Source organism: Mesocricetus auratus, unplaced genomic scaffold, assembly GCF_017639785.1.
Source record: "Mesocricetus auratus isolate SY011 unplaced genomic scaffold, BCM_Maur_2.0 Super-Scaffold_100031, whole genome shotgun sequence".
NCBI lineage: Eukaryota > Metazoa > Chordata > Mammalia > Rodentia > Cricetidae > Mesocricetus > Mesocricetus auratus.
Window position 1 is genome coordinate 7,892,220 of NW_024429212.1, and position 27,778 is coordinate 7,919,997.

General features: G+C 48.9%; 1 protein-coding gene across 1 annotated transcript in view; it reads left to right on the forward strand.

Moving 5' to 3' along the window:
* The window catches only part of Col4a1 (collagen type IV alpha 1 chain), a 105,674-nt gene that overhangs the window by 10,453 nt on the left and 67,443 nt on the right, over positions 1-27,778 (forward strand). The window lies entirely within an intron of this gene.

A 27,778-nucleotide genomic window follows, 5' to 3' on the forward strand; every position in this document is an offset into this window, starting at 1 on the left:
CACCTGCAGACGGCAGGGCCTTTCACCCTTTCCCGAAGCCCACCTCAGAGTTCTGAGGAGGGGAAAGAGATCAGGGACCCACAGAAGCAGCTTCGGGAGACATGCTTCCACAAAAGCTTGGTGGTTGCATTGTGGGACCTTATGGAGTACCTGGTGTGCTCTGTGGACCTTGTTCCATGTAGTGATGGAGGAGTCTAGAAGCTCTGCAATGACTCAGGCAGAGAAGGTGGCCCCAAGCTACTGCTTGCCCATGAGCTGATCCGTTGATGAGCGTGGTCTGTGCCCTCCCTGTGGAGTCCTGATTTGTCTACGGCACCATGATACAGGCAGCTGGTCCTGAAGGGACCGCGGCTAAAGCCTTCTACCTGCTTTCTACCCAGCCTCAGAAGCAAAAGGCTGGGAGTTGCTGAGGGAGTCAAAAGAGAAAAGGTTCTGGAAATTTTTGGTTTAAAACATAAAGTAGCTCAGAAAGGCAGGTGGAGATGATCTAGAGTAGCCCTTTGGTACTGAAGAGGATCCCCTGAGAAAAGCACAGGGACAGAGGCAGGGTGTTAGCCAGGATGGGTGCTTTGGGATGCCCGGCAGGTGAGCTGGGGGGATCCCATGTCCCAGGAAGAGGCCAGCAGGGTACGTTGCCTCTTCTGTGCTCTGGGCAGAGACAGCCCCTCTCCTTCCTGTCCTGTCCAGCTCTGTGCTTATCTAAGCGATGGGGACCCATTCCTGGGCAGCGTCAGGGCCTCAGCTTCTGTGCCACCCAGTTCCATGGTTCACTGACCGCCTCTCAACGAGGACACTGACAGTGTGCCTGGGGCCACTGGCAGGACAGAGAGAAAACACATGTAAACCAAACCAAACAACCAAACCAAATGCTGTAAGCAAGTGGTACCGGCCGCGTCTGGTGGGACTTGAGGGGAGGTGAGGATATAAAAAGGAGTGGACCTTGGGTAGGTACCTTCCCCCGGGCGGTCCAGCAGTCTCAGATGCTTCTGGCAATTTCCATTCATGTCGTCCTCTGGGAGTGTGGAGTTGGAGTCCAAAGGGAAGAGGGGACCAGCGAGCTGAGGAGACAGAAAGAATGCTCCCGGCTGGGCTGCCTTTTAAGGGAAACTCTGGGGTAATGTAAACATGTTGTTGGTCATTAGATGTGCTGATTAAGAGGGTAAATCATAAAAGAAATTATGCCTTGGACATAAACTTTAAACAGTGCAGCGACAATGTTGATGATAAAACTGAAGCTGCGCAGACTGTGTCCCCAGGGGGAACATGGGAGTCAGATCCTGAAGGTTGTCCCGTGGAGGGCCCAGGCTCACACACAGCACCAGCCCCGTCCTCAGGCTTGGGGTGTGGTCCTTGTGTGCATGTGGGGATAAATGTATCCACACGTTGCATGACCGAAGAAAGTAAACTTTTAAAGGCCTTTAACCAGGCTGTAAAAGGGAGGAAAATCACAAAATCTATGCAACAGCATGTAAAAATTATTGAGTGTGAAATAGGACCGCCCTGTTTAGGGAAACATCAAATTGAGCTTTTGAAGGGAGCCGAATGCTTGGAGTGCAGCTAGCTAGAGTTCAGGGGGAAGGGGGAGGTGGCAGCCCAGGGAGCTTGGAGAATAGCTTTGTTCCTAGCCACTGCTGCTGCCAGGCCAGCCCCTTAACATCTCTCTTTTCAAGGTCAGAGCTCTTTAATCCCTTTCCTGGGGGCCTTGATGCAGAGGGCCTCGGAGTGATCACCACCCCGGCATCTTGTCACGTGGGAGCAGGGTGAATATTCTCTCTGGAAGATGGGGGAAGACGCGGCAGTGGCTGGCCGTGGCCCCGAAAGGAGCAGCCAATGGCATCAAGGGTATCTGGTGTCTCTGGACTGCTCTAGTTTTTCAACTGACAGATCTTGTCAGCTCCTGAGTATGGCTGCGATTATGTCTTAGGTCTGGAACCCAGATGTGCAGCAACGCAGTGGCATCTGAGAAGGCAGGAAGTGCCCACAGTCCATGAGTGATTAATGCTTGGGGGTAGCTAGTCAGTCAGTCTTGGACTAGAAACTGAGAAACTGGTGGATACAAGGCCCATAGGTGCTTCCTGAGAGCGGACGTGGCCAGCAGCAAGGTAGATAGATTTACAGGGCCTTGTCTTCTCAAGGGAAGGGGCTGGGAGGCGACTGGAGCCCAGGCCGTGGAGAACAGGAAGTAGACACTGGTCCCCAGTCTCTCACCTGCAGGCTCCTGCATTTCAGTGCCAGCTAATGGTCCTTGCCTCCTCTGAAACCTTCCCTGTAGTTAGTCTGGTTCTTCTGAGACAGGGTCTCACGTATCCCGGGTTGGTCCAGGATCACCTCGAACTCCTGATCCTCCTAAATGCTGGGAGCCGAGCTTCTACCACCGCGTGTGGGTTGACTTCCACGCTCTTGCGATTTTCTCGTTTTTATTTGTCCAAGGGAAACACATTTGGTATGAAAAGTGCAGAGGAGCCGGTGCCAGCAGCTCTGCCCGTGGCTGGGAATTGCTTAGCTTAGGTTTCCAGAGACGAAGCTCTCTGTGCCTCTTGAGACCTTCTCTATTTCTCAAGGTGGTTATGGCGTGGTCACTTCCATTTGCAGTGGGTTCCACGTGAGCCTGGCTGCGGGCAGGCTTCTCCAGTCCCCGTTGCCTTTCCTGAGTGGAAACTTTGCATTTCCTGCGGCTGTGGGGTTGGAGCTCCTGGCTAGTTCCTTAAAGGAAGTGTTGCTCCCGGAAAGCCTGTGTTTCCCTCCATATTCACTTCCTACCCTTAAATAGCTTGGAAGCCATGCTACCCCCTCATGTCCTTGAACTCTGACCAGGCGTTCCTGGCAAGGCCACCCTGGCACAGGGCCCTCACGGATGGGTTGCACTTCTCCACAACCAGCTCTCTTCGTCACGTGCCTCGACGGGGTGGAAACCCCAGGCAGAAAGCTAGGCTCTGGTTCTGGCTTGGGCCTGGCTTTCTCCCGGAGGAAACCGGGAACTTGAGAGATAAGGTATTAATAGTCCTGGAAGTGTAGCAGACAAGGAGGTGGGGAATATTTAGATTTGTAACTGCCTGTAACAGTTTGGAGGTACTGTCCCACTAGGCTGACCTTGGGCTCTGGGTGGGGACCTTGAGTCCAGGGGTGGAGACCTCTTGCTGTCTGGCTTTTGAAATGCTGAGGTATCACAGGGGTTTATGGGTATGCTATTACTGGAACTCCCAACAGAAACCAGTGAGGGCATCTATTTTCCAGTCACAGAGAAGGGAAGATCCCATCCTTCTGCCCAAGCCCTCGCTCTTCTGGCCGTTCCCGAGGTGGGTGGCCTCTGAGTGGGAAAGACACAAGGCAGACCTCGGCTCTTTCTCTCCACTCCCGGCCTTCATTTGTCCATCTGCCACTCCTGAATTTTCTAGAGTTTTGTGCTGTTTCCAAACCCCTCTAGAAGCTCTCAGAACTCATGTTGGACGATAGAGTGAGGTTCCCTTCGGATGCAGGGTCTACCTAACTTCTGTGGAGTGCACCGGTCCACAGCCTGGTACATGGTTCTACCTGTGCTTGGCTGCCGGGCATGCATGGTGCCTCTCTGAGTACTCTGCTCCCCTGTAGCACCCAGAGATTATAGTTCCTCGGAGCTGCATCTTCACCCGGACAGCCATCCTCAGCATCCCCAGGGAGCCAGCCTGGGTAGCATCCTTAGCTACCTGGGGGTCTCCTGCCCCTGTGGGCTTCCCGTGCTGACTGGCTATCTGGCTCCCGGTTCTGTCTTCCTCCAGTCTGGCTCCCCTTCCCCTGTCCTGTCCCTCCCCATGGCAGGATGGAAGCCCTGGGATGATTCAGCTCTGCCTCTCTTCCATCCCAGGTGCATCCACCCTCCCCTTCCCGGACTTCGCTCTAATCTCCAAGCAGCCGCCCTCCCTGCAAAGGCTCGGGCTGCTGATGCTAGCTAGCCCGTCCAGGTGGAGCCTCTGTGTCATCCCCGCTCGCTCACTTCCTGGCCTCCAGCCAGCCCCCTGGCCTAGAACTTCAGGCAGCCGTGTGTCCTCAGAAGAATGAATCAGAAAGAGGCTTCCAAGCCCTTGCTTACATTCCCACCACTCTCTGGTTTCAGGCCACCCCAGTCTTCCTCTGCTGCGGACGGACGTGTCTCCTCCAGTTCAGAGTCACCCTCCCGCTCCCCCTTCCACACTCCCAAGCCGTGGAGCTTTCTCCTGTCCAGGCTGCCCTTTCCTTCCACACTTGTCCGGACTCCTCTCATAGACACTGAAGTTAGATGCTCACCCCCTCCCCCAGGGAGAGCTCAGGGCACAAGCCAAGTTGAGGTCTGTTCCCAGAGGGTCTGGCATCACCTTAGGAAAAGACTTCTTATGGTGACTGTCAGTTGAGATTACCCTAGAGAACCAGTAAGAGGAGAAGGGTCACCAAATGTTGGCTTACTCTGTGTGGGCTTTCTTGGAGTTCATGAGTTGCTAGTGGGGTAGAGTCTAGCCTGTACCTGAAGGTCTCACGCCCAGGGTCATGGAAGAAGGTATATTTCCAATTTTCTCTACCTTTCTGTTTTGTATAGACCCTGGAGTGTTCAGATACAGCCAATGAGTGGTGAGGTGATATACTTCCTGCCGGCTCACAGACGGGAGAATCACTGGGTAGCCCATGGCACGGTATAAGTAGATCTATGACAACTTAGCTCAGTGGCCGCTATATATGACTACAGGTTGAATATGCCCAATACAAAAATCTGAGATCTAAAATACTTTAAAACCTGAAACTTTGTGAGGGCCAGCTGGATGCTGTAAGTGGAAAATGTCACACCATGGGACCTCTCTGTTTTGTGTACAAAACTATGACATTATTGCATATAATGGCCTTCATTTTGTGTGTTCAAAGCTTTGTTATTCATTCAGGCCTTGGTTCTGTCCTCAAGATAGTTGTTAGGTACATGCAAACATTTCTCAATCTGGAAATCTTTAAATCAGAGTCACTTCCCAGGGGAGGAGTTTTGGGCCCTCTGTGATGAACTTGATCAAAGAATCCAGTTCCATCTATGATGGGAAAATAATGCTCATTGATAATATGCCCCCCCAAACAAAACTGATGAAGAAGATGGCTGGAGGGTCTCAAGTAGATATCTATTCTGTTGGCGACTGAAGACCACCATTGGTATATCGTGCTGATGTCCCTCCCTCCCTCCCTCCCTCCGTCCCTTCTTTCCTCTCTCTCTCTCTCTCTCTCTCTCTCTCTCTCTCTCTCTCTCTTTCTGTGCAAAAGACAAGCATGCACGTGCAGGTCCATGTAACTGTATTCTTGATGTGCATGTGAAGTGATAGCTGAGTGGGCATGCATGTCTGTATGGGTGTGTGCATTGGTGTGTGTGTGTGTGTATGTGTGAGTATGTGTACGTGTATATGTGAGTGTGTGTGTGTATATGTGTGTATATATGAGTGTGTATGTGAGTATGTGTATGTGTGTATATGTGTGTGTATATATGTGTGTGTAGATGTGTGTGTATGTCAGTGTGTGTAGATGTGTGTGTGTGTGTGTGTGCGCGCGCGCGCATGCGTGCACCCATGCAGTACCCAGATGTGGCCTTCCTTGTGCACCACTTCTGCTAGTTCTGAGTAAGGTGGCACCAGGACTTGGCTGTACACATTCCCATTTCCCCATATTATTAGCATTTACATTTCACTTTGGGCTGAAAAGTCATTACTATTAAACAAGAAAATAAAACCCCTCAAATGTAGAATACAAAAGCAGCTGTTGATGTGAAAACCTGCTAGCCTACATTACTGCATTCCTCTGGCATGGAGGAAATCATGCCAGGAGGGGAGGGGTCACAATGTCCCAGCTGTCTGCGCTGGAAACCATGTCATGGTGATTTGTGATGGTGAGGTCCATCCTTGAATAAGACAGCAGTGCAGTGACCCAAGAGCCGCGTGACCAGGCAAGGGCTGCAGCTCAGAAAAACCACTAAACGTGGCTGTGGTCACTAAACGTGGCTGTGGTCCTTCAGGTGCACGTGCATTGGGGTCAGATGGAGCAGGTGGCTTGGGGAGTAGCGGCGAGTGTAGATAGCGGAGACCTTGGGAGGAAGCACCCACAGAGCTTTGAGGAGGAGAGGGGCAAAGCAGCTGGCTGCAGATGTTCAGTGGTTTGTGAGGGGGAGTGACATTCCTGACAGGTTGGCAGACCGCTTAGCACGAGGAGGAAGAACCTCCCATGCTGCACAAGGTCTGTGACTGTGTGAGCTACTATTTGCTCAGAAGGTGGAGGCTTCCTTTTAATCAAGATCATCAGTATGCCCAAATAAGTCAAGGAACCCAAATTTGTGAATTCTTTTTTAAACAATTAACTTATTTACTTATTTGTTTGTTTATTTGTGTGTGTATGGATGAATGCCACTGTGTGCATATGGAGGTCCGTATGCTGCTACTAGGAGTTGGTCCTGAACTTGACAGATGACTGAGGATGTCCTTGAACTCCTGATCCTCCTGCCTAAGCCGTCCGAGAACTGGGGTTACACGCAGGGGCCATCCCACCCAGCTTCGGAGTTAAATATGGAATCGAGTGCGTATATGAACTCAGATGGCAGAAGTCTGGATTCTCCAGCTCCTTTTCTGGGTACCCCATGGCTGAGCATCGAAGTAGCACTCACTCTTGGCCTTCACCTAGGTTTCTGGAGCTGGAGCCGGCCGTGTCTCCATGACAGGGTTTCCCGCTGACATTCAGAGGGGCTAGAGGACTAACTCTTGGTACTCCACTCTTGAACCCCATTGCTGGACCTGCCTTGGGTCAACAGACACGGTTTGGGGTGTCGAGAAAGGCTCAGTCAGTTTTGGGAAGTCAGAATCGCAGCTGTGGGGGATGGGGCCACTCTTCCCAAAGGCTCCTCACCACACAGCAGTGTTGTTCCTTCCAGCTGTGTCCCCTAGAGATGGATCTGGCAGAGAGCATCTCACGTACTTGGTGGCCGCGCAGGCCAGCTGTCGTGTTGGAGATGCTGCTGGGACGGGCTGTTCACAGGGAGAGCTGAGAACTGTTGAATTGTTTTTAATGTCCAAGTGTTTAAGGCAACTGGGGCATGCAGAAGGGGGACCATGGCTGAGGTGGAATTCTCAGTGCTGCCAGGAACGGGATGGGATGGGGGCCACAGTCAGTTTAGCGGGGCCCCGAGTTCTGAGCTCAGCACTCACGTAGAGGAGCTGGGCTTGGCTGTGCACAACTATATCCCAGTGTTGGGGAGGCCAAGACAGGCAGATCCCTGGGGCTTGCTGGCCAGTCAGTCTAGCCTAAGCAGTGAGCTCCAGTCCCAGAGAGAGAACCTGTGTCAAAGAGTAAGGTGAATGGCTCCCGGGGAACAACCCCTGAAGGTGACCCCTGTCCTCCGCACACACACACACACACACACACACACACACACACACACACACCACACCCATACACACACACACATGCATATATACGTAAACACATCATACACACACAACATACACACACATCATACCCCCCATACACATGCATATATACGTAAACACATCATACACACACAACATACACACACACACACACCACACACCACACACACACACACACACAGACACACATACACCACACACACAGACACACACACACACACACACACACACCCCATACACATGCATATATACGTAAACACATCATACACACACAACATACACACACAGATCACACATACCACCCATCCACACACAGACCCCACACCATACATACAACATAACACACCCCGTTTGGGGTGGGAGGAAGAGCCATCCTCTCTGCCTTATCAACTCAAGAGACTTGAGCTCCCCCTGTGACAAACATCTAACAGGTGGTAGAAATGGATAATTAATTAGCGTAGACCCTTAGCACATGGAGGGTGGATAAAGACACCTACAGCCCAGGTTTGGAAATATCAAGTGAATTTATTTTTTTAAAAAAGAGCACAGAAAAGACAGTGGGTCCCGACAAAGTGACGGGAACGTGTCTGTGTGGGTGCAGTCGTTGTCATGACCAAGAAGAGAGCGTCTTTCTGGGAGGATGGCAAGGCTGGGGGACAACTTTCTTTCCAGAAAACCCTGCAGAGCCTGGAGTGGGTCTGCGGCAGGAGTCGTCCGCTCACCGAGGTGTGATGCGTGAAGCCCGTGCCATGTAACGCAGCCAAGCCAAAGCTAACTCACGTTGTGAACAAGAACCTGAAGGTTCTATGGAGCTCATTTTTAGAATGCTTTCCCTTGCAACACAAGCGTGTAATTGTTTCCATCCTCAATGGCATAATGGGCACTTTGTGATGGATTCATGAGAATTACGGACTTTGGAATGTGACTTTTATTTTAAGATTTTTGAGGGAACTCCTAGTGGCATTTCACTTTTGACCTTTACATGAAGTCTGTAGTAGGCATCAGAGAATATTTGTTGTGTCTAAGATCTCGATGTTCTGGATACCATGGGACGGGATGAACATGTCACACGTGAAGTGGCTAGTTGTCCCCTGTTGTGAACAAATTAACACACGGTGCTTCTATTCTCTTCAAAGCGAACTGTAAAGACACAGTGTTCTTTATGCCTCGTGCATCCCTGCTTTTCGTATTTGGATTTGGTAATAAAAGCTAGGTCCACCAACGCAGAAACATTGCCAATAGTGAGTATCACTGAAAGGAAGAAGGCCAGAAGGGGAAACCAGGAAAAGAGAATCAAGAGCTCAAGTCATGTGCAAATGCTGCAAGCTTTTGGAAGGAAAGTTAGTGCATTGGGGTTGGGGAACCTCTCCTTGGGACCCTGGAGGCAGGGTGGCCCCACAGAGCAGTTGGCCCTCTTCCGGTCTGCCCTGGAAGACAAACAGAGGCACCTCAAAGGAGGGTCACTGAGTGATAGTGCAGTGCATGTTGGGAATAAAAGAGAGTAGTGTGATATGGAATTGACTAGAATGTTGAATGATCGTACTAAAATAAAAGATAATGGATTCTGGGGTTGGGAAAACTGTTGGATGGGGATCACGCTAAGCACTTCTGGGTGGCCAGCGTTTTGATCGTGGGGAGGTTTGCCCTGCAGGAAAAGGCATGCAGAGGAGGAATTTTGCATATTTTGGGCTCCTCCTTAACCTGTAGGTGTGTGTGGTCCTCACACTCAGGAGAAATGTGTACAGTGAAGGAAACACAACACTGAGCTGAGACCCAGGCCACATGGCTGCTCCCAAGGGGCTGGAGATCTGCACAGAAACATGAGTTTCAATGATGTCTCAGTGCCTAGGGTGGCATGATGTGAACTCAAAAACAAAAACAAAACCTAGGCCATATGTGAGAAGTGAGTACGCCAGGTCCGTCACACAGGGAGGAGGGTGTAAAGTGACAGTAGACCCTGCTTCCTTTGGAGAGCAGTTGCTGTTGACCCAAATGTCTTTTAGGCTCTTCGCGGTGGTGGATACTAGAAAAGACGGCTCAGGTAAATGCTATAAAGTACATACAAAGTGCAGGTATAGCCCGATTCGAAGCATTTTATATGGGGTCGGAGTGATATTGGCAGCCTGAGCCCTTCACTGGACACCGCACAATGGAGCAAGAAAAGCAAAAGCTGACCTGTCCACCCATCGTGGTGCCACAGATTACTGTGATGGCGGTTTTTAAATGGTGCCGATAGGAGGAGACCCAGGCCAATACAGTGAGTATAGATTGAGATTCAAGAAGGGGGTCACTGAGAGGTCATTTCCGAAGAGGGTAACAGAAGACCGCAGGTAAAACCTGGGGAGCTGGAAATGCTTTCTGATAGAGCATCAAAGGGAAATGAAGAGAAACAGTTTGGAAAACGAGTAAACCATCAGAGAGGTAGAGTGTAACTGTAGTTTGGATGAAGGACAGTTTCCCTGCCTTGTACACAAAGTGTTGGCTGCTTCATTCCTTTGACGTCCCTGTATCCAGGAGACTTGAGACAATGTTTGTGGCTTATTAGTGAATAGAGTCTTTGCAACTGCTACAAAAGCAGTAGAAGGTGAGTCTGAAGCCGCTGGTTTGAGAAGGGTAGGAGGCAGCCAGGTTAACATCTCTACCTAGCTACATAGTGAGTTCCATCCAGGGCTATGCAGCGAGACCTTGTCTCATCATCATCATCATCTTCATCACCATCATCATCACCACTGTAACGATAACAATAATGATGGTGAGAATCTTTAAACTAATTTCTGGGACTCTTAAAACATTATATAAGTCTAAGGCTTTCAAATTGTGGATAGTCAGGTATTTTCAGAATTCAGACCGCACAAAAATCAAAGCAGAAATTACAAGAGAAGAAAGGGCAGGGGACCACGAATGAAATGGGGATTAAGATCTCAGCTAGAAAACATCAGGTAGGAAATGGGATCTGAGGGAAGGGGGGGACCCAGGAAATTCTTTCGGTATGGTACTGTCTTGGTAAAAAGCTTTATCATAATATAAGTTTAGTTTTTTGTGTACTAACCTTTATATACATCTACTGTGAATCAGAAGTATTTCTTTGAAAATCTGATTTACTAGGGGCACTATATTTTTTAGTTGTTAATTTATATTTTTTTATAATATAATTTTTAATGATTTATTTATTTTTATTTTATATGTATTGGTGTTTTGCCTGCATGTATGTCTTTGTGTTGGATCCCCTAGAACTGGAGTTACAGACAGCTGTGAGCTGCCATGTGGGTGCTGGGAATTGAACCCAGGTCCTCTGGAAGAGCAGTCAGTGTTCTTAACCACTGAGCTATCTCTACAACCCCATGGGGATAATATTTTTAAATCATTTGACATGTGTGCTTCTTAGCGAAGAAGCCTGGGAATGAGGCATTTTGAGTTCTAATTGTGTTAGTTTTAAAAGGAGGAAAAAAAGCAGCAGGCAAAATATGAGAGAATTAGAAAGTTTCCATCAGCTACCATAATGCTAGGGGAAGTCGCCCAATAATTGTAAAAGATGACATGGGAATCAAGGAGGAAACACAGCCAACTGGGTATTGAGAAATCCGAGGGAAATGAAATTGCTGGGTTGAGTGAGGGTGAACTTTAACTCACTCCGTGAGCAAGGCTTGGGTCAAGGAAGAGGTGTGGGAGGGAAGGCCCGTATGTGCTCAGGGTCAGCTGTGCTTGGAAGGCTGGGTCCACCTGGGGTTGGGAGGACCTGGCTGCTGCAGGGGCTGGGGAGCCGAGTGCAGACGCCAGGCCCCTGGTGAGCTTCTTGGGAGTTTTACCGTCACCCACCCCATCTGCCACGCTATTTGTGCTTTCCATAGAGAGATGCTAAGTGATTTGGAAGCTGACAAAAAGACGATCTGCAGATATGAGATGTGATTTCGGGGGAAGCCAGGTTGGACACAGTGATGGGGAGTAAAGAAAGGTTTGTGCCACTTGGTGGTTTTTCTTATGTGTCCATAAGATCATCGCCAAGTTCCAAGTTGCCTATGGTTTCCTCTAGGGACTCTGTAATTTTGCATTTTTACATTTTTGTCTGTGACTTACTTTGAGTTTTTATAAAAGAAACAAAGTCTGCGTCTAGGTTTTTAAACTTGCTTTTTTTCTTTTTTATTATTTATTTTTAAGTTTAAATTTAGATTAGAAACAAGGTTGCTTCACAAGTCAGTTCCAGGTCCCTCTCCCTTTCCCTCCCCTCCTCCTGTGCCCTCCCCCTAAACTTGCTTTTTGAGAGAGGCTGGCCTTAGACTAGAAATCTTCCCGACTCTGACTATCCAGTATTAAGTGTAAGCTGACATGCTCATGGCTGGCACATGTATTTTGTTGTATGTTTTGGGGTTTTTTTTTTGCATGCCAATGTCTAGCTCTTCAAAAAAATCCATCTCTACTTCATTGTGGAGACTTGAGTCTTCATTAAAATTTAGCTACATGATTTCTATTCAGAGTTTGATGTCGTTCCTCACACATATCTTATACATATTTCATTAGACTGTAGCTAAATATCTCACTTTTGGTGTTGCAAATGTAAATGGCACTGAGTCTGGCTTTTAATTTCAAACTCTACTTTGTATTGCTGGAAAGGGACTGCCTTTTGTATTTCAACTTTGTATACTACCAATTTTTTTTCAAATACAGACAAGCATGCCATCTGCTGAGTGCTTTTAAGAAAACTCTACCTCATAAAAGTGGAAATAACTGTAGTAAATTAGATACTTCAGGTCACCCCGAATGTCTTCAACGGTTTTCCTGCCTTTTCTATATCTTAACCCTGCAGCATGGGGTGTTCTGAGTCCGGCATGTGTATGATGCACTCCTCTTGGTGAGCTCTACTGTGAACTCTACTGGGGGGTCCCCAGGCCCCCACTGGTGCCTTCCTAACCATGTTCCCGCTCTGCCTGTCCTTTGGCTCCCAGCCAGCCCCCGTGCCTCTCACCCTGGGATCCCTGGGCTTCAGATGGACCACCATTGGGCCTGGCTGTGGTGGTGGGGAAGCACAGAGCACACGGGGGGGGACCGGAAATCCTCTCTGTAGCAGCACTTTGTGTTATCTGTGCTCTGCTCAGCACCCCTGTGCTGGCTGAGAGTGGAGAGGCCTTTGTAGCTGATTGTATCTGCTCAGAAAGGCTGCCTCACCCCTGCCTCCCAGCTGCTGGAGCCCGGCAGGATGTTAACTCCACTGCCTGGTGCCCTTCTCGTGCCCTGACCCTCTTTTCCAATTTCCAACTATCCCATTAATTAATTAATTAATTAATTGATTGATTGATACTTATGAGACCTATCTGGGTGATTTGTGTTTGCTTGCTTTTTTTTTTTTTTAAGAAAAAATTACTTATTCCATTCTTTTCCGGAGGCAGGCTCAGGATGGCCTTGAAATCACTCCATAGCCAAAGCTGGCCTTAATTTTATGGCGACTCCCCTGCCTCTGACCCCTGGGCTCTGGGATTCCACGCATCAGCTGCCACCATGTACAGGTCTACACCTCCCTTTAAAAAGAGCTTTTAAATAAAAGTCAGTTTTCTCAAAAAATTTCAGGAACTCTGGAAATAAACTCCCATGAGTGTCCCCGCCACTTGATTCTTCAATCATTTACATTTTGCCGCATTTGTGACTCTCAGCCTCAAGAGTTATGGATTTTTCTGACCCCCGAGAGAGCAGGTTTACGGTTTACAAGGCCATCCCTGTGGGCCCCTGAGCTGGTCAGCGTGAGACGTGAAGTATGGAATGTTCTTTAACATCCTGTGATATGTTTATTGAGTTCGGGAGCTTCAACATTTTAACAGTGTCACATCCGTGATACAGCCGGCTTCTTACTTTTGTCAGCTGGCCTAGGCCTGTCCTTTGCAATGGTTTGTGCCCCATCAGGCAGATGATAGCCTGGGCCTCTGCTGCCTTGGGGCTATCTATCTCTAGCTGTCATTTGACCACACCCTTTGACCCAGATTTCCTCACCCAAATCAGGCTGGGCCACCCTTCTGTCAGTCAGTCTGACCCAGAGCTGGACACCTTGACTTGTTTTCCACAAGCTTCTCCTGGCCTATTGTGACTCATCTGTTCTTGTCCCAGGGCAGAGAAAGTTGGCTTGGTAGATGTCCTGGCCTTGCTGGGCCCAGTGGGTGCTGTAGGACGTCAGCTCATCTGGGGCTGTGGCTACCGAAACCGCTGAGGTGGGCAATAGTTTTCAGCTCTTTATCGCCATAGAGATCTTGCTGTGTGGAGAATTTCCCCTGGCGCATGACTTCACTCTCTGGGTTATGCACAGCCTTCTGGCTGCTGGCCTCTGTAACATTGTTAGGAACATTCACTGCTGGAAGCCATCCCCATGGACGTTGGTCTCCCTGAGGGTGGCCACATGGGCCTGTCAGTGATAACACAGTGATAACACCAGCAAATGATTGACCTGGATACTTTTCTAGGCCCCTGCGTCTAATGGAGCCCTGGGATCCGTCTCCATCTACTTCTCTGGGAATGAAAGCGTGCTTTTGCTGAGGAGGTAATGGGAGTTTGTCCTGGTGTCCTCAGGAGTCCATTGTCTCCCATCAACCGTTCCTGAAACCCCAGCTTTCAGCTCACAAAGTGCTTTAGGAATGCCCAGTCTGCTTGGGTCCTCCCAGGCCCTGGTAGGGCGCTCAAGGGCATGGGACTTGCCTGGAGGAGATTTTCTTCTGAAAGCCAGGGACATAGGGCTGTAGTCACTTGTGTTAAGACGCTGTCGTGCAAGAGGCTCCCCTGCTTCACAATGGTGCCTGGTTTCTCACCTGACCTAGGCTACTACTTCCGTGTAGAGTGGGGTGAGTTTTGCTGCATTAAAGGTTCTAAACTTCAAACATTCAGGAAGTCGGAGCTGTGAACCCGGACTAGAACTGCGTGCAACCTCCGTTAGGGATCTTTAGTGTGTGTCACTCCCCTGACACTCTCAATTACTGAGAACAGGCTGTCAGCCTTTTTTCCCCGGCTTTGTCTGCATTTGGGAGAGAATTATGACGTCTAAACATGGATACCAAATCAACTTTTAACTGCAGTTGGCTTCCTTCTCTTACCACGGTTATGGTTTTCTTCTATCTTCCCGCCTGCCTTCTTTGCTCCTTCCTCGCCTCACTGAGTGGACGTGAGGTAATGCTTCGTTTCTTTCCAGACACTAACGTTTGAACTCGAAGCATTAGCAACACAGGTGAGACCTAAGAAAGAAAGGAGAAGGCCTCTGAGTGTCGGCGAGACCATGCCCTGAAGCCCATCACCTTACTAAGCTCCAAGGTACGCTTGGCCAGGCCAGCGTTAGAATGCACATTGGTTACCTAGCAACGGAGGAAGATGAAAAGACCAGCATTAAAGCACAACAGAGATGGTAGCACATCAGAATTCAGCAAGACATGGAAGAGGCCAAGAAACCTTGCTTCCGAACTCATGGGGCTCAGGGCGTGCAGGGACTTTAGCCTTGCGGCCTCACTGGGCCAGAAGGGTGTTGACTTGTCGGCCTCTGAGAGCTAGGGGAAGGAAGGGAAGGAAGAAGGGATGGTGTTTGGGGGTGGGGAGCATTGCTTAGCATGGAAGAGCTGGAAGGTTCGCTTGTGGGATTCCAGCTGATTAAAGCCACGAGTGGCATCTGTGAAGTCGCTGCAGGGGGATTGCTAGGTCACCTGAGCCTGCCCCTCAGAGATGAGGCTGGACGAGGGAGATGCTTGTTACTTTGCAGTGACTTGTCTGGAGAAGGGCCAGCGTCAGTAGAGTTTGACTTTAGAACCAATGTGGACTCCTGTAGGCTTGGGGGGGGGGCGTAGACCTGGCCAGGGCTGGGGAAGGCCCCAACCTCAGCACTCTGTAGAACCCTCATCTCCTTCTGAACAGACAGGGAAAACAGCCGCAGAGCCCGCCAAAGAACGACGGGATAGGATGTTCTGAACTTTGAAAATGCATTGGCTCTGAAAAGAATTTCTGGCTCTACTTTTTAAAAAAATAGTAAGCATTTAACTGTTTAATTTCAGTTTTTTAAAAAATCTATAATCAGAAGTTTGACTATCCTTGGCCATAACAGAGATGACCCAGCCTTACTTCTTTAGTTTGTAAAATAACCCTAGTGGGGCCTTTACAGTGATCTGTGAGCTAACACACCATTCCAGATACGAAGTCTAGGTTTCTCTGTTAATGTACGATATTGTAACAAGACACAATTGAATATGTCACGCCACCCAAAAAGTTCACCAAAGTTTTCATTCACTCCCTTATGGAGGAAATACATCAATTCCATTCTGTTGCTGAGTGAGGAAGAGTTTGCTCACGTTCACGCCTGTCTCTGACAGGGCTCACGTGTACCTGTGACGGGATGCAGTGCCTGTGCGTGTCTGTGACGGAGCAAAGTGGTGTGGTTTCCCATGATCCCTCTCCCCTGGATTGACATGTAACCGGGTCCATCCCTGGTGCTCATTTGTCTCACAGCCCGTATGCTGTTTCCGATTCTGAATTCACCTTCCTGACTTTACCGTCTTGGTTTAGGGTATGACATCATCCCTGGAGGTCAAGGTCACCTAAAGTTCACAAAAGACCTTTCGTTGTCTGAATGGCTTGCCCCCTGTGCGGGTAGAGAGAACACACATGTGCTTGGTTTTGTTCCTCACGCTTTCTGCCGTGTGGAAGGCTTCCAGGAATGCTCCATCGGTGTGCTGGGTCCAGTCACCAGAGTTGCCTGCTGGGGGCCAGTTAGGTTTATCTGACCAAAGTTCAGGTTTGCACTTGGAATGTCCAGCTCTCGGCATCCTGCCAGCTCTCCAGGTCCAGCAGGGTGTGTGCCAGGATCCCGCTGTAGGGGCAACATGCTAGGTGGCTCTGCCTGGCTGGGCAGTAAAGTAGAGTCCGTCACTCAGCCCCAGCAGGAAGGGCATCACAAAGGAGAACCTGGAGAGGGCAGTGGGAACCATAGACCCTGACCTGGAAATTCCAGGCTGGGGTCTGAAGAGCGCAGCGGGCCGGCAGGCGTGTGTTTCCCCAGCGCATTGTCCCTACTTTCCTTCCGCAGTGTGCTCTGGGGACCTGGGCTCAGAGTTTCTTCCTGCGTTTTCCTCCCATACAGTAGTGGGCCTGTGGGAGGCAGGGCACCTCCGAGGGTGTTGGTGTCTTTGTGATTTTTTGTCTAAATAAAGACAAGGAATAGGAGCAGAGGAAGGGACTGAGGCGTGGTAGTACACATCTGTAATCTCAACGCTCTGGAGGCCGAGGCTGGAGGATGGCCATGAGTTCAAGGTTACATAGTGACTTCCTGGCAGCCTGAGCTACAGAATGAGACCATATCTTTAAAAAAAAGTAACAAAATGAGCAGGGAAAGGAAGGAAGCCCAAGGAGGACTTTGTGGACGCCCCCTATTTAATGTACATTTGTGTAGGGTTTTGTGGGATTTCCTTTTTTTTCACTCATTGTAGACACAGATGGGATCTCCAGGTTACTTCTCTAATGACCTTACTCTTTTAAGGGCCCTGCGCTTTTATTTGGGGGGCGGGGTGGGGTGGGGTGGGGGCAGTTCCTGGGAATGTGAAAGGTTGGGAATGCCTTTTGCAGAGGTGGCATCCCATCCGGTGGTCCACTCAGTGACTCACTCCCCAGACCTCAGTGTCCCCAATGGCACCGTGGCGATCACACAAGTTTTTGTTGGTGACAATCCCATGCCATCTTGTGTCTAAAGCACCCACTGTACAGATGAGACGCTGGGGAGGCCTTTGTTTCTTTCCGTCCTCCCGTGTGTCCTCGGAATGCTGCATCCAGTCCCCTGGGTGTAGGACAGGGCTTGTGCCCCTCTGTGCTTTTCGGACCCCTTTAGACAGAATTCTGTTTCCTGGCTCCTGCCTCTGCACAGCTGGACTATGGGGGCCCATCTGCCCTCTACAGAGCTGAGCGACCCCCCTCCCATGGAAGCCCCGGAGGTTTTGTTTAAATGGTTGTTCCTTTCTGCTACACGACAGGGACAGATGCTGGGGAAGAAGCAGGAAAAATATCCAGTATTGTCAGGGGCTAAGGTCTGGGCAAGCACCCAGATGCCTCTGCTGTCTTCCTTCATTCCAGCCACCAGCCACTGTGGGGGACGCTCCCAGGAACCTCACAGGAAGTGGCTCTCAGAAACCGCTATTGGTTGCCAGGACCCTGTTCAGATTCTTGTCCTGCTGTGTGGTGGGAGCGCCTCTTTTGGCCAGCATCCTTGTAGTATGCTTCTGTTTTCACAGTGACTTGAACTGGGCATCTTGGGTCTTCTGTCCGGTGACCATGAAGTCCTACACAATCTATGAGCAAGTGGAAGGACACTTGCTTTATGGGCAAGGGATAGCTGAAGGCTAGAAAGAATGTGGTAGAAGACAGAGCAACAAGTCCTGGAGACCGGGGGTGGGGGAGGAGGGAGCAAAACCAAGGTTTTCTTTAGGGAATTCAAAGTTATGCAGCAGCCGCGCATTTGGCTGCACTCTCTGGCTGAGGCACCATCCCTAGCAGGGTGTGATGGGCAGGAGGGGCCTTGAGCTAGAAGTCCTGTGTGTGTGTGTGTGTGTGTGTGTGAGTATATGTATGTGTATGTGTGAGTGTATGTCTGTGCATGTGCATGTGTATGTGTGTGCACACACACAGCTCGCTCATGCCTCTGTATGGGTGTGTGTGGGAGGAGACAGACTTTTCTAGTCCCCAGCTGTAAGCATCGCTGGCAGAACATTGAGGCCTCAAGAAGAGTTCTGAGAATTTCAGGGAAAAGTATCTTCCGCCTTTTCTTAGTTATCGCAGTGAAATATACGCTATGAAAATCTCTACTGTTTGAATAATTTTTAAGTTACAGCTCACTGACTTCAGGCGCATGTACACTGTCTCAGCCCTCACCACCACTTGTCTCTGGAGCCCTGCACATCTTAGGACATGGGGACCTCAGTGCCCAGTTCTGGGCACTGCCCTGTGGGAACTAGTTGTGGTGATGGAGTTGCGGAGAAAGTTCGAGGATGGGGACAGAGTCACTGACCTCTGAGTCTAAAGGGGATCTACAGTCAGGTTGTGGGCAACATACTAGCCACAGGTGCAATCCCGGCCAGGGCGAGGGGACTTTGCTTTGGGTCTGAGTCTCAGTCACTGAAGGCTGTGGCTAACCCTCAGCTATAATCAGAGTAATGTCAAAAGCTAGAACAACTAGCGAATTATTACTTGAGATACATCAGCTGCTAACCCCAGGCTATACAGCATGGTAGGGGAAAAGACTGTAATTTTTAAATAGTCATAGTGTGTTTTATGATCTAGACTTGATTTTTTTAAAGAACTGCCTGTCTCGTCTTGACTTGCAGAATGTATTTGCTTGATTAAAGTTTGCTAACCACATAGTGGTAACAAAGGTTCTCTAAGACCCTAAGATCTCCAGCGTGTCAGTATGTTCTGTATAAATGCTTTTCATTGGACATCGTGCTTATGTTTTCGACTTCCTGTTATTATCTATTGATCTCCTAAAATGAGAGCCTGGGGATTTAAGAGTGTAAACGAGAGGGCAATAACATATATATATATATATATATTTTTTTTTTTTTTTTTTGTCACTCAGGTTAAGGATGGGGTGGGGGGAGTTGGCGTGGATGGGTTTTGTTCTGCTTCCGAGTAAGCTTTGGTTTGAAGTGGGAGTCAGCACCGGTGACTGAAAAGCTGTTGTAGTCAATATTTACTTTAATAATAAATTATGAATGATGTAGCTCTGGTAAATATTTTTCTTAAGTCTTCTTGGAAATGACAGGCTTTCCAATGCCACAACACAGTTCTATAGTTACACAGCATCTGTTTGTCCTTGTGGGTTCTGTTTGTCTGTCCTTGTGGGTGCTGCTGAGAGTCAGTATGGGTTTCTTACATCTTAGGAGGATTACTCTGGCCTGAGGTTCCCAGGGACATCTGGTCTACCTCTCTCCATGCCAGCTGACTGAGGAAGCCCCACAGGTACCACATGGCACCATCAACCACAACATCAATAACCTAGTGGCGCACTGGGAAACCACAGCTCTGACTGACGGCAGTTGTTTCTCTCTGTGGTTTTTTTCCCCCCATCATTTTTCTGGTCTGACCATAAATGTGCGATGTTTTAGGCGGGTGTTTGGAAAGTGCCATTTATGGTCTACACAGTAGCAGTTGGGGTGTACCAACCATTAGCATCCATATACTTAGGAAGGTTTTAGTTCCATGTTGGCATATGCCCGAGAAGCATGTCACATAGCGGCTTCTTAAGTGCCACACCATCCTTCCACCATCTTGGCAGGTGTTTGTGATTCGACTGCACTTCTTACATGCACTTTCTGTTTACATTCTGTCTGAGTTTTCAAGCACAGTTTTAAGGATACAAATCGTATGATGTCATCCTCAGGCGGTGATGTTTCCAAGGTGATGCCTCTGGCTTTGAGTTTTAGCAGCTGTCACCTAGAAAGAGTGAGAAGTCTTCTGTGTCTTTGAGAAACTGCTTTACAAGTGAGCCTGGACAGGAGCGCCGTCACATTTGGGCTTCCTCCTGGCTGTGTGGAATTAGTCTAAACACACAGTTTTCTACAGCATGTCCTATACTAGGCAGGCAAGGTGAACAGCCTTGATGACTACATACGAGGACATTTTGTAATATCTCTGGGATTGGGAAGTAGCAGGTCCTGAACCAACAAGACCTACTTGTACACAGTGAGATTTGGGCCCACAAGAAGGAGCACCCCTTTGCTGTCCTCAGGATTCCCGTCCTGGATCTGGACACTTCACATCGGAATGGCAGCGGCACTCCCCACATGCCCAGATTATCACGGATATATCCTCCTGATTCTTCTTCTGCTGCGATTATGCCTCTCATATCTTGGCTTTCTTATCACCATGTTTCGTTCATACTACTTCTTCCTGTTGGAATGTCCTCATTTGCCACCCCAGACTCTGGCTTGTCAGCCTGACTTGGAGTTCTGTGGCACTGTTAACTCCATGAACAATACACAGGTGCCCCGTGGACTGCAAGCATTGTCATCCACAAAGACCATTTGATTCTCCCTTCCTGTCTTACCAGGCAGTGATTGGCCTCTGAGGTGTTATTTTCACATACTTTCTTCTCATCCCTCTTGATATGAGGGACAGGACTCCTGTTCACAGTCTCCCATGGAACAGGCAACAGTTTGTGACTCTCCTTTATCCATCCTCATTTGTAGGCCTGTCTCTTGCTAGATTTCAGGTTGATAGGATGGATGGTGACAAAGCTTTAGTGTTAGACACTGAACCAATATGACTCCATGCATAAAAGTATATATTTTTTCTTTGCATAAATAGCTATAACCATGAATTAAATAATCTTTAATAATGAGAGTATAAGCAGTGCTGTGTGACAAATGGAATGAAAAATTATCCATGAATTTGATGACAGTGGCATCACTAATTGACAATAAAACTTCCAGATAAGAAAATGGAACCCTTTAATCATCTGTTGCGAAATAAGATGCACCACAGGCTTGCTGGCGTCTCTCTCCTCCCCTCCCTTCTCTCTACTCCAGAGTAGAAGATGACGTGGTATCAGCGGAGATTTAAAATGTTTAATTGTCCAGTGAAAGGCAGTGCGGTCCTCCAGCCACTGGCTTCAGGAAACCATCTTTCCGAGCCGTGTGTCAATCATTCCTGAAATATTTCCCTAGTCGTTTAGGCTTTCTCTCTTACCCCTTTTCAGTTTGCTGCAAACCAGGGCCTCTTAAAGGCTCGGCCTACAGAATGCAGACGGGTAAATAAAACATTGCCTCTGCTTAGTCACACCGTGTGTGAAGCAAGCAATTCTGCTCTTACCGTGGGACCTTCAGGTGTTGAAAGGTGCCCCGCTGATGGGAAGTCCTTACTGGGTACAGAGCTGTAGGGTATACGTGATGTGCCTGGGATAGCATTAAACCAGGCTTGGGCTTGGGATGGTTCCTGTAATGTAAGAAGTAACACTCCGGGAGTTCCCCAAAAGCTCCCAGATTCCATATGTGACCCAATCATGGACTTCTCTGAAGGTCCCATGTGGGAAAAAAAGGTGGCCTGATTTGACCTGGGGGTCGGATATAAGAAGTGGTGATAGATGTCTGAATTCAGGGGGTGAGGCTGGGCAGGAAGCTAGAGGTGTGGGGGGAGTAAAGAAGGGGGGGGGAAGCGAACAGAGAGGAGTGGGGAGAGGAAGGAGAGGGGTAGGAACAAGCTTGGTAGTACACACTGCCACCTCACAGAGGGAGTCAGTTTCCCAAAGATGGAGGACATGGATGGTCCGCCGTCTCTTCATGCCTGTCTGCGTAGAACTGGCTGTTTCTTGAAGGACAACCGGGTGATCTGTGTGGCCAGACTTGTGTTGATTGTCTTTGAGAGACCAATGGCTATGGGACTGGGGCATCTGACCTCGTGGGCCGGTGAGAACATCATCGAGGCATGGAAGGTAGGCTCTGTTTGAAAGTGGGGACTCGCAGAGGCCGCTTCATTGGCCCTGGCCGGTGACTCATAGTCACAGGACGGATCACTCTAGGTCATGTCCACCGCGGGTCCCAGCGGACATTCAGAGTCCACCAACTCTTCCATGTAGCCATGCAAGGGCCACTGTCACGTGACAGCTAATTATAGTCACATCTGTCTGCAGCTGGAGACAAGCATGTGGCCTCCATTATTCACTCCCTCTAGGGCGTCCTCTCTCTCAGTGAGAACATGAGATGTCCGCCCCCATCCCATGGGAGAAAGAGAGGAAAAGCAGGGAAAATGACTCAACAAAATTGCACGATGGAGGAAAATGGGACGAGAAGTGCAGTCACATGTTGGTAGCGCTCGAAGCCAGGCCAACACCCTCGCTTCCACAGCGCGTGGTGGTGGTGGGAGCCCGCATGGGTTCTGCAACTCAGTCTCAAAGGAGAAACAGATGGAGCACGGATCGTGCAGGCTAAGCCTTAGTCATGCTATTGGGGGAGAAGGCACTGAACATTCGAGGTCCAGCTGGTTTGCTAATTTTTAATTTTATTTTGTGCCAAGAATGTATCAGCGCTTGTAGTTGTTTTCAAACCGGAGCAGAGTTGTTTTGTAAGTTTACAGGGTGGTAATGGCTGTTCTGTGCCTGTCTTCCATTATCAAAGGAGACGGAAATGGTATTTTACTGAACTAAATTCTCCTCTTAGTTGCATGGAGATATAAAGAATGGGTTTTACATCCCTAGGGAGGGGATTTCTGTCTTAAATAAGCAAAACAAAATGACGAGATACGGAGATAGGTGCAGCTGCAGGTGGGCTCGAGCCCCTTAGACTGCAGGGGACAATCTTTCACCTGTAAGTCTACCAGGCATAGCCTCGCAAGTTCAAGAATGCTGTGCAAATGTCAGTTTTTTTGTTTGTTTTGCGGGGAGAGAGCTTTGGATTTTCCCATAGGTTAAGCACACACCACGCCAATGACCTATACTCCTGACCGTCTTTTATTTATTTATTTATTTATTTATTTATTTTTATTAGTTTGAGATTGGGCCTCTCTAAATTGTCTAGGTTGACCTGAGTTCACTGTGTACCTCAGGCAGACTCTGAACTTGGGATCCTTCTTCCTCGGCCTTGAGATTAGTTGATACCACAAGTCCATACCCCCACCAAACCCGGCTCGAATCTAATCTTTTAGGTGGTTATTATTTATGCTGCGATATCTGACCTATATTGTGATCTCCCTTTAGTTATTAATTTTCTATTTCTATGCACAATTGAGGATAAATTCTACGGCCGTTTCCAGGTTTGTGTAGGGTTGAACTCACGACCCTCCCTCCCACAGCCCACGAAGGCTCTGCTTGCTGCTGCTGCTGTACTCCCTTTCGTGAGCATGTGCTTTTAATTCTGCTCCAGTAGCCCGGAAGAAATGCATTTCCCCCTCTGCGCATATTTCTCTGGATGGGTAGTAATTATTCTGAAGACCCCTGAGGAGGGGCTACGGCAGGAAGTGCAGTGTGCTAGCAATATCCCCCATGAAACTGTTTTGACATTTTGCACAGGATAGGGAATGTGAAAAGGAATCTGAAAGATAAGCTGTTTGGGCTTGGCAGAGCTCCACATGTCCCTATTTGGAGGGATGCGAAACACATAAAAATTGTTCAAGCGGGGATGTTAAATGTCCACTGCCACCAGAAGCAAAGGACGAACTCATCCCGTGTGCTCCTCCCGGGCGCTGACCTGATGGCACACACGTCACCGTTAGTGGATCCTGGGCAGACCATCCCTCTCCACAGTAGCATAGCAGCTGGCATACTCACTGCCTCACTCACAGGGCTCTGGCACGGCAAGCATTTTGTCACTTGTCTGTCATGTAGAGTCTGCCGTGGTGTTAAGAAGGGCTTCTTGGTGTCATCAGCTCAGGGACAACCTGGAGGGAGAGCCTTCATTTCACTGAAGGCCCTTTACCTCCGTCTCTCCCCGACCGTCTTTGGCAGGGACAGTGTGCGTTGTGAAGTCATTATGTGATTTCAACCTAAAGTATCTGATGCCATCAAGGTTCCTGGTCCTGCTTTCAGGAAACCTTAATGGGAGCGCCAAGGAAAGTTTTGCTAATACAAATGGCTTTAACCTGCCCCGAGAGGTTTGCGGAGATGCCCAGGGAATGAAAAGGTATTTGGTCTGGGGATTACTTGGTAGAGCCTTCTGCATTCCTTGAATGTTGTGCCTGATGTTTCTGTCTAATGTCGTCTCTGCCGTGGAAGCGGTGTGTGCGACCCCATCTGAAGGGGCCCTGGGGGTGGGAACTAGTTACACTTTTGTTCCTGTGACCCCACACCCAACGGGAAGTACCATAAAGAGAGCAAGGGTGTATTTTGGCTCACATTTCCAAGAGACAGTTCCTTATGGAGACGGCATGGCAGCAGGCGGCTCCATAGGGACGGAGCGCATGCGTGGGGCTCTACGTCCTGGTGGAAGGAGAAACAGAGGGAAGGGAAGAAACAGAGCTGAGCTGCCAAGCCCCAAGGTGACCCATTTCCTTCATGCCTGCCAGAACAGCACCATCCACTGGGGACCAAGCATTCGAATACCTGTGCCCAAGGGAGATCTCATCATTGAAACCACAACACAGGCAGGACATTGGAGACCTTGCTCTCCGACTTCCATGAGGACAGCTTTTCATGCTTTTGTTCCAGGCCCGCAGGATGTGTCTAGTGACAGACAGGCCTTTCAGGAGGGGTGGGGTTTTCACTCAGTTTCCTCCAGTTTTGAAAACGTAACTGTTTTTAGTTGACAGCCCCCCCCCCATGGTGCTTACCCCTGGGTACCCGGGTTATCCACTTTCTTGTCTGTGGATGGCCAAGTTCTGTGAGAGAGACCAAGTCTCTCATGATTTGTCCTTTGAGATTATACGACCACATTCCAGGGCCCCAAGTGGGCAGCATTCCTGACCAACTTCCTTCTGCCTGTATCTCATGGGAAGAGAGAACAGGACTTAGCTAATCTAATTGACCCTAGGAGGGGAAGGGACTGAGCAATTCTCAGAATGTTCCAGTTCCTCCCGTTCTAGAATCTGAAACAGATGGGCTGGGAGCTGGTGGATGTGGCCCAATGTGTTCCAGACATGGAGGAGAATGAGAGGGCCTCATAAAGTGCCTCAGATCTGGAGCCAAGGGGGCACCACTAGGCTCACAAACTGCACACATCCTTTCATTTTGCTGAGGGGCCTCAGGAAGTTATGAGGTTTGTGACACAACCCTTAACATGTGAGGTTCCTGATGACCTCAAATCTGTGTAAGCCATAGAGTCATGGGCTAGCCTGACAGGTTTCCGTGCATGGATAAGACTGTGTGAACAAGGCTTTTGTTTCAATTAGTTAGTTATGACTGAAGGGGGACCTCAGGGTACTATTTTTTAACTCTGTGTCCTGGAATTGCTGCAGAACAGCCCCCGTGTGTCCTGTGTCTGGTGAAATCCAGCAAGGGCCACTTCATAAAAATGGAAATCATTAAGGACCAGAATGGTGACATTTCAGTCTAAATCCTATTTAACAAAGTAAACAACTATCACATAATTGGCGGCTGTTTTTTTCCTAAAACCTGATGCTTGCTGTCAATCAAGTTATTTACATAAGATGCGAGGCCACCCAGAGTATGGCTGGGAAATCATGGTCTGTCTCTGTATGTCTGTTGGTGTTTGCCTGTAATCCCAGCACGGAGAAGACTGCATGCAGCTCAGTATTTAGAGTCCCAGGCTAGCCTGACTGTAGAGAGACCGTGTCTCAGCCTCAACTTCTCACCTCCAAACCTGAGCCTCTTCCTCCTCCTCCTCTTACTCTTTTTTTTTTTTTCTGAAAAGCATACTGTAATTTAAATGTTATTGGAACAGTCAGTTCTTCAGAATTGCTTTCTGAGGATCAGAATTTGGTAATAAGATTTCTTGTGCGTCTGAAAAAGATAAACATTTCCTGTGTGAATAAAGATAAGTGCCTTGGCTCTGGGAGTGGACGTTTTTGTTTTGTGTAAATTAGAGTCTAGGCTGTGGGGGGAAGAGCACTCCACCTCTCTGGCTTTGCTTTCAGATCCTTTCAAGAAGAGTTCCTAAGACCTGAGGTAGGCTCTAGACAAGATACCCACACCTCAGGGCTTCCGTAGTGTGTGCCCGGGCCTTCATTGTCTCTACCCTCACAGGGTGGGGGCTGTGCTTACGGAATCCACCGATGGATATAGGAGCAACTCTGGGAAATGAGTTTGACTTCAGACGGAAAATCCCAGCCTCATCACACAGCTGCCTTTAGCTTCTCTTCAAATGTGATGTTTCAAAGGGACTGCCATTGTCTTTCACATAGAAAGTCCGGTAACCTCAGGCTGTTGTTGACTCTCTGCTAAGTGTGGGTGGTTGGGAGCCGGTTCTCACATGGACCCTGCAGTCTGTTGCCCGCTAATTTCTCTGGGTGAAATCAATGGGGGAAGGACGAGACTAAGCAGAATCTAATAAGTGGGGTGAACTACCCTTGCTTCAAAGCACAAGGTAGGGAATGACAGATCCCGGGGAGGAGGATGGCTGCCACCCTTAGGGGAATTGGAGTCGCCTGCCTCCTGGTGTCCATGATGCTGAAGCTGAGACAGACTCAACAATGGGTGACACACCACTGGTTAATTAATTAGCTACATCCTTTCTTAGTGTGGGCTTTACCACCCAGGTAGGTTTTTGATAAAACAGTTCCACACTAAGCTCAGGTTAAAGGCTCAGGGTGTCCCAGACTAAATCAGCATGTCATGGGACCCAGGTGCTCAGAGGAGGGGACAGTTGAACCAGCGTGTCTTTGGAGTCCCTCAGTGTTTTTCTCTGTGTGCTCTGGATGGCCCAGGCTAAAGGCTTTGGCCCTGGTGGCGATTAAAGCTCACATTCAGAAGCAGGCAGAGCCCAGGGAGTGATCTGAAATGTCAGGAGGGCTATGAGAGCACACGCTGAAATAGCTGGGGTGTGAGCCAGCTTGAGGAACAGATCTTGACCGCCGGGTTTTACTTGGACAGCTGTCAAGTGTCCCCATCTCCAAAATATAAAATTAAGAACAGCTCACCGTCTTGGAGGCACTTGTTCGGCCTCATAAAGTGTCTCCAGATGGGGTTGTTTTGGGCAGAGGATCTCCATGGTGATGCAGCCTAGAGGATGCTGTTAAAAATATAGGCTTCTTGAGAGCCAGGGACTATTAATAGCATACTTTTATTTTGAAGGAACCGTTACCACCTGAAGCAGAATATGAGTCTAAATTTTATTTCTGAGCTGACACAGTGCTTTTAATAAGGCTGCTAAATGGTTTGCTCTGTATCCTCCCTACCCTTTTAACACTGTGTTGTTGTCTGTAATGGCTTAAAACTTGGATTCCGCCACGGGCATCGTGAAGTGTGGCGTGTACGTCTTTTCTTCTGTTGGCCACTTCAGTCCCGGAAGCTGGGCCGCATGCTGATTTCAGTCTCACCTTAGCATGCTGCGTTAGACCTCTTCGTCTCCATCCCTGTGGGATGGAGGTGCTTTTTAGAGATGATGATTGCTGGTTTCTCACTGGGCATTCGGACGAGTTTCTGTCTCCAGCTCTTGTTGATGTGTGTTAACAGACAACGACAACACGCATCTTGTAATGGAGTGTTCTTTTAATGAGTGCCTAGGCTTTCGTTGAATTTAAACACCCAAGTTTGAAAACCAGCTCCGTCCGTCACTTCACTACTCTTTGTCTAGTCCTTTGCATATCTCTGAGTCCCTGGAAACACAAGGGACAAGCAGAGCTCGCCTTATGGAGCCCTTGTTCTCTTCAGGTCTTAGGTGTGAAACTAAGTCAGAGCCGAGCTTTTTCTTTACCTCACAACACTGTTCACCCGATCCCTCGGTGTCTAATAGACAAAGGACAACCGATCTTGTGACATGTGTCATCGAGTCCAGGGCCACGATCTATAG